Source organism: Colius striatus, chromosome 10 (assembly GCF_028858725.1).
Source record: "Colius striatus isolate bColStr4 chromosome 10, bColStr4.1.hap1, whole genome shotgun sequence".
Taxonomy (NCBI): domain Eukaryota; kingdom Metazoa; phylum Chordata; class Aves; order Coliiformes; family Coliidae; genus Colius; species Colius striatus.
Genome location: NC_084768.1, coordinates 33,681,074 through 33,693,348, shown reverse-complemented (window position 1 = coordinate 33,693,348; position 12,275 = coordinate 33,681,074). Strand labels below are relative to the sequence as shown.

Here is a 12,275-nt window from a genome sequence, read left to right as displayed (position 1 = left end):
CCCGAGATGGTTTATGTCAGTGTGACGTTTCTTACGAAAGACAGAGATATTCCCTGTCATCAAGATTTCCAGCCTCCCCACAGCACTTCCGTGGTTATCTGCTCAGCTCCATCGCGGGAAGCTGGCCGTGGACATAGGACAGCAGGTCAGTCCTTTCCGCACCCCAAAGGTAACATAAGAAGTTGCAGATAAAGAGGAAACACGGGGCCATGGTTTCTCTGCTCTAAGCCCCGTGCCAACACCTGTGAATCAGCAGATCGTGTCACTCCTTTGGGACCTGCTCGTGTGTATTTTAGATTGTACTTTGTGATAGATGGAGGCGGATGCTTGTGTAGCCCAGGGAAGAGCTGTCAGGGACGTGTGCCCATCGTCAGTGCAGAAGGTGTTGCAGTTTGAACGACATCCTTTCTGACCTAGTATAAGGTAGCAGCTTGGTGAAAGATTCGGTTGCATCCAACCTAATTGCACACGTGTATTATGCTGGAGGTAGCTGCCTTCTGGATGTGCTTTCTTCATCTCTGGGTGTCTTGTCCCCTTCTTGTCTGTTGTGTTCCTGACCCCCAGTTCACGCCTGGCCTGCACACCGCAGCATCTCCACATGCTCTGCTTCCAGTAGTTCATTCTCTGCAGCTACCACTGGAACTCTGAACGCTTTTTTAGCAGATTTTCTGTCAGGTTTGAGATTTGAAGGAAAACAGAAGCGAGAGTTTGTGGGTGGATGTGCTGGGTGAATCCCTGAGAAACAGGCTTTGGAGGTAGCTGTGGCACTGCTCCTAGGGGAGCTGCATGGAAGAGATTTTTAAAGGACTCCCCCGCAGACCTGATTTTCAGTTCGAGGCTTGACCCATAACAGAGAATATGTTCAACAATGCTTACTGCTTTCAGGCAGCAGAGTTCACCTTGGAACCCGAGAGATCCCTATAGCAACAGCCCTGGGACAGGAAAATATGCAGAAGAAACTGTCCATATTGGAAAAGGGAGAATTCAGATGTGGCTCTCTCCTCAGCTGCTGAACGTTTGCCCGTTGGTGGCCACTTTGCCACCTTTAAATCCAAGCACATGCTAAAATGTTTTCAGATGAGTGTGATTAGTGTAACGTGGCACAATTCACAATGATATGGAAACGGATCTTCCTGCGTGCTTGAAAGTGCCGTGGTAGGACAAGGACATAAAAATTCTCTTGTCTTCCTGTGTCACTGTGTCTCATGTTCAGGCTGTCTCCAGTTCTCTCAGAGGCTGGAGCATTATTTTCCATACCCTTTTCCCCCCATTTAGCTTCTAGGTACTTAGACAAAATTGAGTAAAGAAGCCTTTACCTGAGAACCTTTTTACTGGTTGCCGTGCTTTTAAAGCTTTAAAAGCTTTTGCTGAAAAGGTACCTATTTTCTTATCACTTTTTTTTTTTCTCTCTCTGCAGAAAAAGGGCATCATTTGAAGTTCTTTTTTGGCAGCTGTATTTCATCGTGATACATTATGTCAGGGCACATCAGTCACAGGAAGATTTTATGGAAAAAAAAACATACCCTTTTTAGATGTCCCTCTGCAGCCCCTTCAAAACAGTGGCTTTTTTCAAGAAACTCTTCAACTATCAACAGCATTATGATACTTGAAACATTGTGGGTGTAATGGCTTCATCTTACTCAATTATATAAATGCTACTTAAGAAGGAATAGAGAATGTAATGTGGCGAATTTAGTCATTCTAAAAAAAAAATTGACCATTTTCACCTTTTACTGATGTTTACTTTTCATTGCGGAGCAAGGGCTGCTTTCCTTTGTCACCAGGGTAATCCTGTGCTGTTCCTTATCTTACCATAAAATGAGGTACATTCTGAATTCAGATGAAAATGAGGTACCTTGATGAAAGTGGGCTTCAGGTGTTGCACACTAAGCATTGTACGTCTCTATTTGCTCTGATCCTCTGGCGCACATAAGATTTCACCTCTTCACCTTTGAACAAGATTGCGCTAACTTTGATCTTTTCAATTTCGTTCAACTCCAGGGAAGGAGCAGCTACTTGAAACGTGTTATCATTTAGATGTTCAGAGGTTCTTTAAAAAAAAAAAAAAAGAAAAAGAAAGAAAAAAGAAAGAAAAGGGGAGGGGGAAGAAAAAAAACCTGGAAAGCTGTAGATTTTTAACTTGAGCATCAGCTTTTGTAGCTAGCGCGTCGTGCTTGAACATCAAAAGCTGCCTCTGTATGTAGAGCAAAACAAAATGTAGATTTGAAAAGCACACAGATTTATTAAACACAGTTTCATTTTATGTGGGTTTTTTGCAGTAGTGATGAGGCTGTCCTTTCCCAAGCCAAGGCAGAAGCTTTGTGTTCTTGCTTCTTCACTTATGGCCTAAGCCATTTGAGCCGCTGTACTTCTGTGATATTAATTCCTGACACTGACAGTTAATCTATTTTTATGACTCTTATTATCTGAGCAAAATAACAAATGAGGTTCTTCATTTTCTCTTCAAGTCTGAGAACCTGTAGCAGTGGGAGCAAAGTTAAAAGTATGGTGTTTCCAAGATCTTACACAGTTTAGCAGCATTCTTGTAACGATTGTCACCATGTGCCCATGCAGCGGGGTTTTGCCGTTATTTCAGAAAGGTTCTGGAGGTATATTGTTGCTACTACAAGCCAGGGATTTTTTTCCCAAATACTTGGGAATTTTAAATCACAGACCCCTGTTTCAAACTGCCCTCCACCTTCTGAAGAACAACAGTTCTAGTACAGTCCTAGGAAGCTTCACTCATGTTCTTACATTAACGATTGCTGAAAGTTTTCCTTTCTGGCCATTGGTTCCTTTTTCTTCTTGCCTATTTTATTTGGACTAGCATTGTTCCATCCCTGTGTCCTCTGCTGAGACTGCAGTTGTTCAGGGATGCTCATGGTAAGTAGATCTTTGTGTCCATTCTCTGGCTTTAGACTTTCTCTTTGCACAGCAGTGCCGACAGGGACCGTTTCCCCCTTGGTAGGATGTGCTGCGCGTTGGATTCACTTCCATTAACAAGCTGTTGGAAGCAAGTGACTGCCATATGAATTTAATAAAAAGTCAGATTCTTCCTGCCTATCTTAAGGGTTGTGTAGACAACATATTGTCAGCTAAATGGTGTTTCAGACAAGGCCTGAAATCTCCTCTCCCAGAAAAGTGGAACTATGATTATCAGTTCAGACAAATAATTTATGTGGCACTAAAACAGTGATAACAAAAGAAATCGAATCAAGTATGATGTTGGCATACTGACCTGTACAGAAATCCTTGAGGTTGTGACTCACAGGGACCAAGTAACATGTTAATATCCTTCAACTGCTTATCCTTTGTCCTTTCTCTTCCCTACATCTCTAGGTGTCAGGTAATCCTGGAATTGGAGTCGCATTACATCCTCCCGTTCCCCTGAAAACGTTTATTTACACGTTGAAGTTACTGGATGCTTGTTCTGACAAAGGTATTTGCCTACACACTCCTCCTCTTACGGACTGAGGCTACTTTGAGACTTTGGTTTCCCACTTCTCACAACTCCTTTGGGCCTGATTTTTCTAGGCTAACAAAAAGAAATATTTAGAAAGGTACTTGGTTTTCTAGCCTCACCATCACATGTACCTTTGGCGGGCGAGCCCCACGTCTAAGCAACGTCCACAGCAGTCAGTGGCTCGAGGTCACCAACTGGCTGGCACCTAATCAGAAAACTGTAGCAGAAAACTTCAGGTTCCTTGATAATTGACAATAATGGGGAGTGGTGCCAGTGTAAAACTGAAGCGGAAATGACCTAAACTGGATGCATTCCTGAAAAAAAGTGATAACTTACTGTCAGTTTCGGGGAGAAAATATGACAGATGGTAAGAGCTGATCCTCCTTGTGTTGCCCAGATACCCGGTACTGCAGTGTGTGGCTGACAGCTACCTGTGGGTGATACACGAGCTATCGCTTGCAGACTTCAGGACCAAGAAAACCTTCTTGTACCTCAGTGTCTGCTGGCTGTAGGTCCAGTCTTGGTCAATGTTTTAGGAGCAAGCCCCCTGTCATCTCCTCCTCTGGGAAGTTTGCTGCTGGGACGCAGCCCCAGGAAGCACTGGCATTCCCAAGCCTCGTTCCTGGATATCTCCATCCAGCTTTAATGACATCATTCAACTCCACTTAACTGCTGCTCCTCTTCCTTTCCATTTTTCTAAGTTTTCTAGGTAGAAGTGCAAACCCAGTCTGGAGGACCCAGATTGCTCATTGCAGTACAACACTGAATTTGTTAAGCAGTGCATTAGAATTTTAATTCCGGTGAGCGTACCCAAAGGAGTGCAGTGTACTATATAGGGCAGCACCTATCTTATAGGCACTATTGCCTAGATGTGTCGTTTTTAGTTTAGTTGGTAGTTAAAAGCTGTTCTCGCACTGAGGAAGTAAAATCTACACTTGTTAGGCTCTTATTTCATCCTCTTTCCTCTAGTCTCACCTTTTTGGCCCTGCTGACTTTCATGTCCATAATGAACTCCATTTAGCTTCCCTGCAGCAGGACCTTGTCTTTGTTAATCACTGACCCAGCGGCATGAAGCTGCATAAGAGAGCAGGGTGGGTTGTTTTATTTTTTCTGGATTTTCCTCTACTTCCTTCAGCAGTTGGGACTTCTAAGAAACTGCAGAACAAACAAGTATAAAGGATCAGGAAGATGGTCTGAAAAAATAATGTTTAAAAGATGTCTCATTGTACTCAGTTCTCCACTAGCTGCCAACTACAGGCTGACAGCTGAAATGTTAGGAGTTAATGAGACTGGGGGGCTGATTGCTTGATGCTATCTTCTCATTCAGTGATGTCAGCCTCTCTTTCTTTTTTTTCTTCTTCTCAGTGACCACCTATAAACTTCTCATGGATGTTGACTGGGACTTCATGGCAGAAATCTCACTTAAAAACAACTGGAAATGACTTTACCTTGGCCCAAGTCACAGTGCAGCAGCCACCTCCTCCTTCTCCAGCCCTGCTGTGAGTCAAAGGCGTTTTCTGGGCTATTACTTTCCTGTGACAAATGACCTTGAGGCTCCTCCTGTTGCCCCTTCTTTGCTTGGCTCAGCATGTGCATCCCTTGCTCTTTCTAAATACTCTCATGCTTGCTTTTGCAGTGTTTCCTGTTCTCAGCAGCTGGAGGTACTGATCCCTTCTCAGGCACTGAGAATGGGTGCCTGTAGTAGTTTTCCATGCTTTTGATCATGGGGACTATTTCTACCTTATAAAAACCAAAGGTCAATATGTCAGATACACAGCAGTCAGCTACTGGTGCATGTCTCAGGGCTACTTCCTTTCTGCCTGTGTTTGCAAAGAGAGGGCAAATCAGGTGAAAAAGTAGAGTAGCAACATTTCCTACTTGCTTTGCTGGGCCATAAATGACTGCCAGATGTGTGAAGCAGAGGAGAGTCAGCTCACCGTGACTCACAGCACAAATACAACACAGTTGGAAGAGCCCAGCTTGGGTGATGTGCCTCCCTGCTAATTGGGAAAGCTGAAATGCTAACAGACCTTGTGATCTGCTTCAGGCTGGGTGAAGGTCACCAGACCACTGGAAACAGTTAATCCTTTCTGAGGAATCTTTGTGAGGTTCCCCAGGATCCTGCAGAGACATCCTGTGTGTCTGGCTCCATGCTGAACCTCAAGGATGTGTCAGTGGTGTCAGAGGCAGGTAGTGAGGTGGTGAGACACCTTCTAGGGCAGAGCCACCATCCTTTGCCTCTTCACATCAAACACCATGGGAACGCTCCTGTGAAACAGAGCTGCTCACTCTTTGTACAGATCCTCTCCCTGGTCTTCAGTCTCCTCCAAAGAGGTACATCAGCGCTGGGCACCAGCTGCAAACACCAGGGTGCAGGACGGGGAGGGCTGCACGATGTCTGCCCGATGTGGTGAGCTCTGTTCTGCAGGGCAGCCTCGCGTGCACGCAGCTTGCAAGCATGTCCTGCTGAAACACAGGGTGCACTTTATGTATGGTTGCTGAGGTGCTGTGCTGGGTCGAGGCCAGACTGCTCACCAGAGTGCAGGCTGAGCCTTCCAGATGCCTCCAGAGATGAAATGGAGAGAGCAGTGCCAGTCGGTGCCACGTGCACGGAACAGGCTCTGGCTTTGCAGGGCTGCTTTGGGTAATTAGCTGGTTTGTGTACTGCAGCAAGATGTGAATCATAAACCCACTAATAATAACCTAGTTCAGTCAGGGTAGCCTTGAAATTAGACCCCTAGCAGAGAGGTTGCACTGTGTAATGATAGCACAGTACCATTTGTTTCAATACATTTAGCACTTCAGAATGAGATTTTTTTGTTAAACACCAGATGTTCTAGTGACCTGAGTGCTGACTTTAAAAGAAGACACAATAGAATAGTGTGTCAAGGTCAACAGCACAAATTAATCTGTATTATCGTGCTGTCATATTGTACTGTATGCCCCATATGAGCAAGATCTATGGCTAGTGCTTTCCTTACATGCAGCTGTATGGGGTGTTTCAGTATAGAGATTCTGAGCTTCCCAAACCCTCACATCGCCCTGAAAGCAATCTAATTCCTGCTTTGATAGTTTACATTTTAAATGTAACATCCCTACAGAGGGTGAGAGGTGTGTGGGAATGTGACTGTCATCTCGCAGAAGCAGAGAGACGTGTGGCAGCACAGTGGAAAGTGTGTCTGCTAATTGCAGATTCTGTGCTTAAGGACTTCAGAGAGAGAATCCAGGTAGCTTGGGTGTCTGCGTTTTTCTCTTGACATAAAAATGGGATAGGGCATGAGTGAATGACAATTTGTAAACATCTGAAGTTGTAGTTTACCTGAAGTAGGTGCTTTTGTGTCCACGAGTCCTCCACCTCCGTCCTCTTCCCTGCCCTGAGACTCCTAAGCTATGGCTGCAAGATGGCAGGATGTCAATGCCCCCCAAATTGAACCTGGGATTTGTTTTTCTTTGATTTATGGGCTTGTAGTCAATAAACTTCATAAAGGAAAGTATCAGACTGAGCAATCAATCAAAGATAAGCAGATTCTTGTCCTTTAAAAGCATTTCACCCCCGTAAGCAAGGGCCTCATTCATCTTTTACAACCGCTCTTGCAGCTCTCAGCCAAGGAAGGACCCGTTGCTGACTAAAGCCCCTTCTGCTGAAGAGTGCCCTATTCTTGCACCTGGGCTGAGGTTGTTAAAATTCACTGCAGCAGTGTGCTTCCCTCCTGTATGATTTGGTGCCTCTGGAAGGGCTGATTGTGAGCGTGTTGCTGCTGAAGGTAAATCTCCTTGCCGTATAGGGGGGAAAAGGCTTCCACCTTGAACCGTCAGAGACACGGACTGGTGTTACGCAGAAACACTGTGCGTTTGCTTTGTTATTTTACCACACAAAACACAAGAAAGGGCTCCCGTTTGCTCTTTTAGTAGCATCTGAATTTCCCTTTGAGTGAGGCGAATGTTACCCTGCATGTTTCGCCTCTCCGAAGCACAGATGGCGTGCATATGCAGATTGGTGATTTTCTAATCAATACAGTGACACTTGGGAATATATGTAAGTATTGTAATAATGCATTAGTCAGGAGTGATGTTGTAACACACTGAGATCATGCACATAAATCTAAGACACCATGTCTAGACACCCCAGGGAAGATGGCATGCCATGGGTTAGATCGAGCATTAAGGAAGTGCAATATTTCAAATATGATGGGAAAATAATGCAATTTACAGACTTTAATAAAACCATTGGGGAATTAATTTCACTAAGGGTACACTCTCTCCCAAAACATCCATGTTCCTACGTCTGCTTCACGGATAATCAGGACGAGAGACACTTTACCTGCTATCTCAGGCATAAACACAGTACGATAGCGACGGGTTGTGCTGAGTCTTTAATGTGCTGAATATGAAAATAATCCCTTTATAGGTAGTGCTTTAGTGGTGTAAAACTGCATTATGCAAACAAAGCGCAGGCAGCATAAACCTTGGAGATTCACAATCTGAAGAGCTTATAAATTAATCTCGTAAGTGTTGGTTTGAGCATGCTCAGGGAGCGCACTCAGCTGTACAACCTGACCAGCCTAACCTTCCCAGCTTTAATTGTCAGCTTTTTGGCCATCCCCTATTCCAAGATGTGCCATTTGCCACTCTTTTGCACGTATAAAGTTTCCTTGCTCTGAAAACATTTTTCTTTTAAAGACTTTTTGCTGCTCTTGGTTATTTTCTTGTTTTTGTAGAGCTCTTGGCATATGATTTTAATCAGCCAACCTCCTCCTTAAATTTTTGCCAGCTGATAACTACTCACAAGCAAGTAACTCGCAGTACAGTGCCAGGAACGTTGTGATAAAAATGTCAATTTAAACCTGGCCAAGGATGACAATCGGAACTATTTCCAAGTGAGAACCTTGAACGGAATACATAACACAAGAGTGCTTTCTGCTTTCTGCCAGTGAAATTCATGCTGGAACTCAAGAGGTTTCTGTAACGATAACCCTCACAGTCAAACCCCTCTTAAAAAGTCGGTAGCTCCATCAGACTCATCATCTCTTGTCATCCAAAATGCTGATAGTAGAAAGTCTTTAATACATCTGAACGTTTTCAGCTAAAATATAGTCAACTCAAAGATTGGCTGTAATCGATCCTATTAATTCTGCAGCCCTAGAAATTCGTGAATGAGGGAGCTCAGGTACTGCAAACAGTGACACTGGTTTCTATCCTGACTGAGCTCTGTTTCAGAAACTAAGAGGTGCCCATGTTAGTTGGAGTTAACCCCAGACATTTCAGTACTTTCCCTTCCCCTCACCGCTCTGTTCCTCCCTGCTCTATAAGGACACCGATCCAGGATAGTGTGTGCGGTCAACAGTCTAGCATGACGATGCTCTGAGACTGAAGAGTGATGTGTGGAGACAAAAGTGGCATTTTAAAACACAGAGGAGATTCTCTGGCAGGGTGGGTTGTCAGCTCTGGTCCTGCAGCGTGGCAGCAGCGTCTCTGCAGACACTTCTGTACAGTCCACCTCCTCCTTCAGAAGGCTGAGAAACGCTGCTTACGCTTAAGCTCTTCCTATTTCAAAGTTAGATTTCATCTTCTAGGACCTTCAGGAAATCTAAATGGGCCTCAGGCCTTGGGCAGGAGTAGAAATATCTCTGCAAAATAACAAGAAGAAATAGCTTTCATGAGTCTCCATGGAGATTTCCTCCCTCTGAGCATCTTCCAAGGCCTTTGCCACAGCGCAGGCAGAATGTCTCTGTTATTAGACCAATCTTCCTATTGTCCTCTGCCTCTTCCCATCTAGCTGGCACTATCCAGCTATTATTATTATTCTTTATTATATATTCATTTGCACAGTCCTCATTATAACTGTGGAGTGTCAGTAGCACGTTAATGATCATCCTTTAACCTTATTTTTGCCCTCAAGAAATGTTTTCTAGCCTCTTACTCCTTCCTTCCCTTTCCCTTGCTCTGGCATTTGATCCTTGTTGAATTTTTGCTGCGTTTTTGCTGTCACTTTATCCGTGGTGATTACTGTTCTCCTTCGTGTTACAGTATCCAAAGCCCACCCACTTTAATCAGTATCATGTAAAAATGCACTAAGATTTTAATTTGGAGGTGGTTTTGCTAACATCAGTTCTTGTGAAGGAGAGGCATCATGGTCAGGTTCAACAAATACAGTGCTCACCACTTGCTAGAATAGAAACCAAATCCTGGATTCCTCTTTTCTGTGGAAGCTACTGTAGTTTAACTTTAGCATGTTATCTCTATTAGATGGTTCTTTTCTGTTTCCCTTAGTACTCATGGAAAGCTTCCATGCAGCAGCTCTGAGTGGTGTACATCCTCACTTATAACTCCTGGCCGTGTCCACCACATCTGCCTGTCAGCAGAACCCTTTTACCCCTCCTCATCACAGGGATCCGTGAGCAGCAGAGGGGGTGAGTGAGGGAACTGGGCTTACCTTCTCTTCCAGTTAGGTGTCTGTGCATGTTTTGGATCAAAACATGCTCTAGGCCCCTTTTCCTTGGTCTGAGGGTGTAAACGATGGCGCTGCTGTGAGTGGGCTCAGCAGAGGGGCAGCTGTGGCCGGAGCGTCTCTGCCCAGAGAGCACACAAGCCTTCCCTGGGCTGACAGAGACTGTCATTAGAGCTGGTCATAAAGCATAACTTGTCATCCTGCAGCAATATCAGACGCTAGACAGAGCACTTTGACCTTGCTTGGCCTTCCACTCTGCTCTTTGACTAATGAGATGAATGGGAGTTTTATTGGTGTTCCTCGACCTGGCTCTTTTACACGACAACTCTGGGTTTCTGAGCAGCCTAACGCCGTGTGTTTTGTAAATCAATATGGCTTTATCTGGTTTTTAAAAGCTAAAGATGTTGGGTTGTTTTAAGTCTCCTACCACATCCTATAAGTGATACTGATTTTGTTGAACCTGAAAATGATTTCATTCCTAATTGGCTCACCTCGTTAGTCAAATACAGTTCTTGGGTAAGTCCAGGCACGATTCTTGCACATCACACTACTTTTATCCCGTGTGGTAGATGGAAACCTGACGTTAGTAAGTTGAGAATGGGATCTCCTGCACAAAAAAAACCCCCTCACATCTAAATTTTCCCAATATAGAAGTTTTTCAGACTCTGGGATCTAACTGACCAACCCAAGAAAGCAATTCTGGCAGGTTGCACAGCCTCATGTTGCATTGGGACAGCCACGGGAATGCCAACACTCAGCAGGACTGTTAGTGGCCTGTGCTGGCTACACTGAAAAGAACAAGCTAGGAACCGATCCTGTGTTGGTGTGCTGAAATTAAGATGTTAGGACGAGATAACAAAAGAGTAATACTGAAGGTGAGGGTCGTTGCTTCATCTGTTGACTACTGTGCTTGACACAGCCCATGTTACACTGCCCGTACAACCAGAAAGGGGCAGGACAATGCTGCTCCTCGTGGGTGTTTCTCAAGGCACTTCTGAACATAACTTCTGCAGCTGGTTGATGTTTTCCCTGCGTGTGCCGCAGAGCCCCGTGCCAGCGCGTTCTGTTTCAGTTACAGGCACGCTTATGGTGCGTGTAACCCCATCTTCCTAACAAACTCCAGACAATATATTTCTCATCATCCAGCTCTATGACAAGATTTTTGTGCAAGCCTTTGGATTGTACAATAAATAAATGCCCATTTAATCTGTTTACATGTAAGACCCAAACCCAGATTTGATTATCCTTTCACAGCAAATGTTTGGCGCTTCAGGTACCAAATAGGCTACCTGAAGATTGACTCTGTGTAAATACAGAATCAATTCATATACAAAATGAGGCATAGGAGTGTAATTCAGGGCACATTCTTTCTGTTAGCCTTATACAAATGCAACTGAGAAAGCGAAGTTTGCTGTATTTCTCCGCTGATCTTCCGGAATGTTAGTTCACGTGTTATTACTTGCAAGTAGCTTTTTAATCCTTACTGTGATTTGCCTTTCTCAGTTAGTGAAGACAAAATATCAGATTTCTCAGCTACATTTTACGTGGGAAGAAAATAGGAATTACAAGAAGGCCAGACTGTGAGTTTTTGAGGGAACTACATGGAGATGGTGAACTGCTTTAATCCCTGGTTCCACAAATTAACGGATAATATTGTTTTCTTAAAATGCAGCATTATCTCATGACTTTAAAAATAACTCCGTGAAAAGTACAGAAGCCTATTTTGTGCAGAAACTGAACAGAAGGTATTCATTTCTTCATCTCCAGAGGATGCCCATATAAATTTGTGATAGGTGTCTAAATGCGGAGGTAAGTAATAAGCAGGTATTGACTTCTATTGAGATCAGTATCGAGATTTGTTGACCCAAAGAGGTTACAATTGATTGAAGAGTGGGACAGTAAATCTTGTTATTGAACAAAAAGCAGAAGTCAATATATGTATTATTATAAACGTTTTTCTTTTGGAAGAGATAATAAGGGTGGAGTGGTTTAGGACTTTAGATTTATACAGCTGTGATAACATACAGCTTCTATTATTTAGTCAAAGGATAAAGAATGCCTAGGTTTTGGTTTTGGGGTTTTTTTAAATGTATTTCTTTTTAATACAGTTTCACCAATCATGCCAAAGCAGTAAAGCCTGCATCAACTTTCACATCATAAACCCTTCTTCTCATTGTTTCATAACTCAGCTATAAAGATTATTTTCAGATTGAAATTTGGCCTGCAAGCTCTTTGCCTAAGAATCATTTTTTCCCCCAGAAGGGTGAAAGGAATAAAGAAGATCTATTGAACTATTTATTGAATTTTAGAGGAGCACAAAAAAAGACGTGTTGTGATTTTTATATAACTCCAGGTTTGGATTGT

The 12,275-nt window shown here is 43.6% G+C and overlaps 1 long non-coding RNA gene across 1 annotated transcript; it reads left to right on the top strand.

Moving 5' to 3' along the window:
* Positions 1–3,359: 3,359 nt before the first annotated feature.
* On the top strand, positions 3,360–11,660 carry LOC133626192 (uncharacterized). The gene is made up of 3 exons (XR_009819330.1): positions 3,360–3,439; positions 4,829–4,962; positions 11,584–11,660. It is a non-coding gene; the product is annotated as an uncharacterized LOC133626192 (long non-coding RNA).
* The last annotated feature ends 615 nt before the right edge of the window (positions 11,661–12,275 follow it).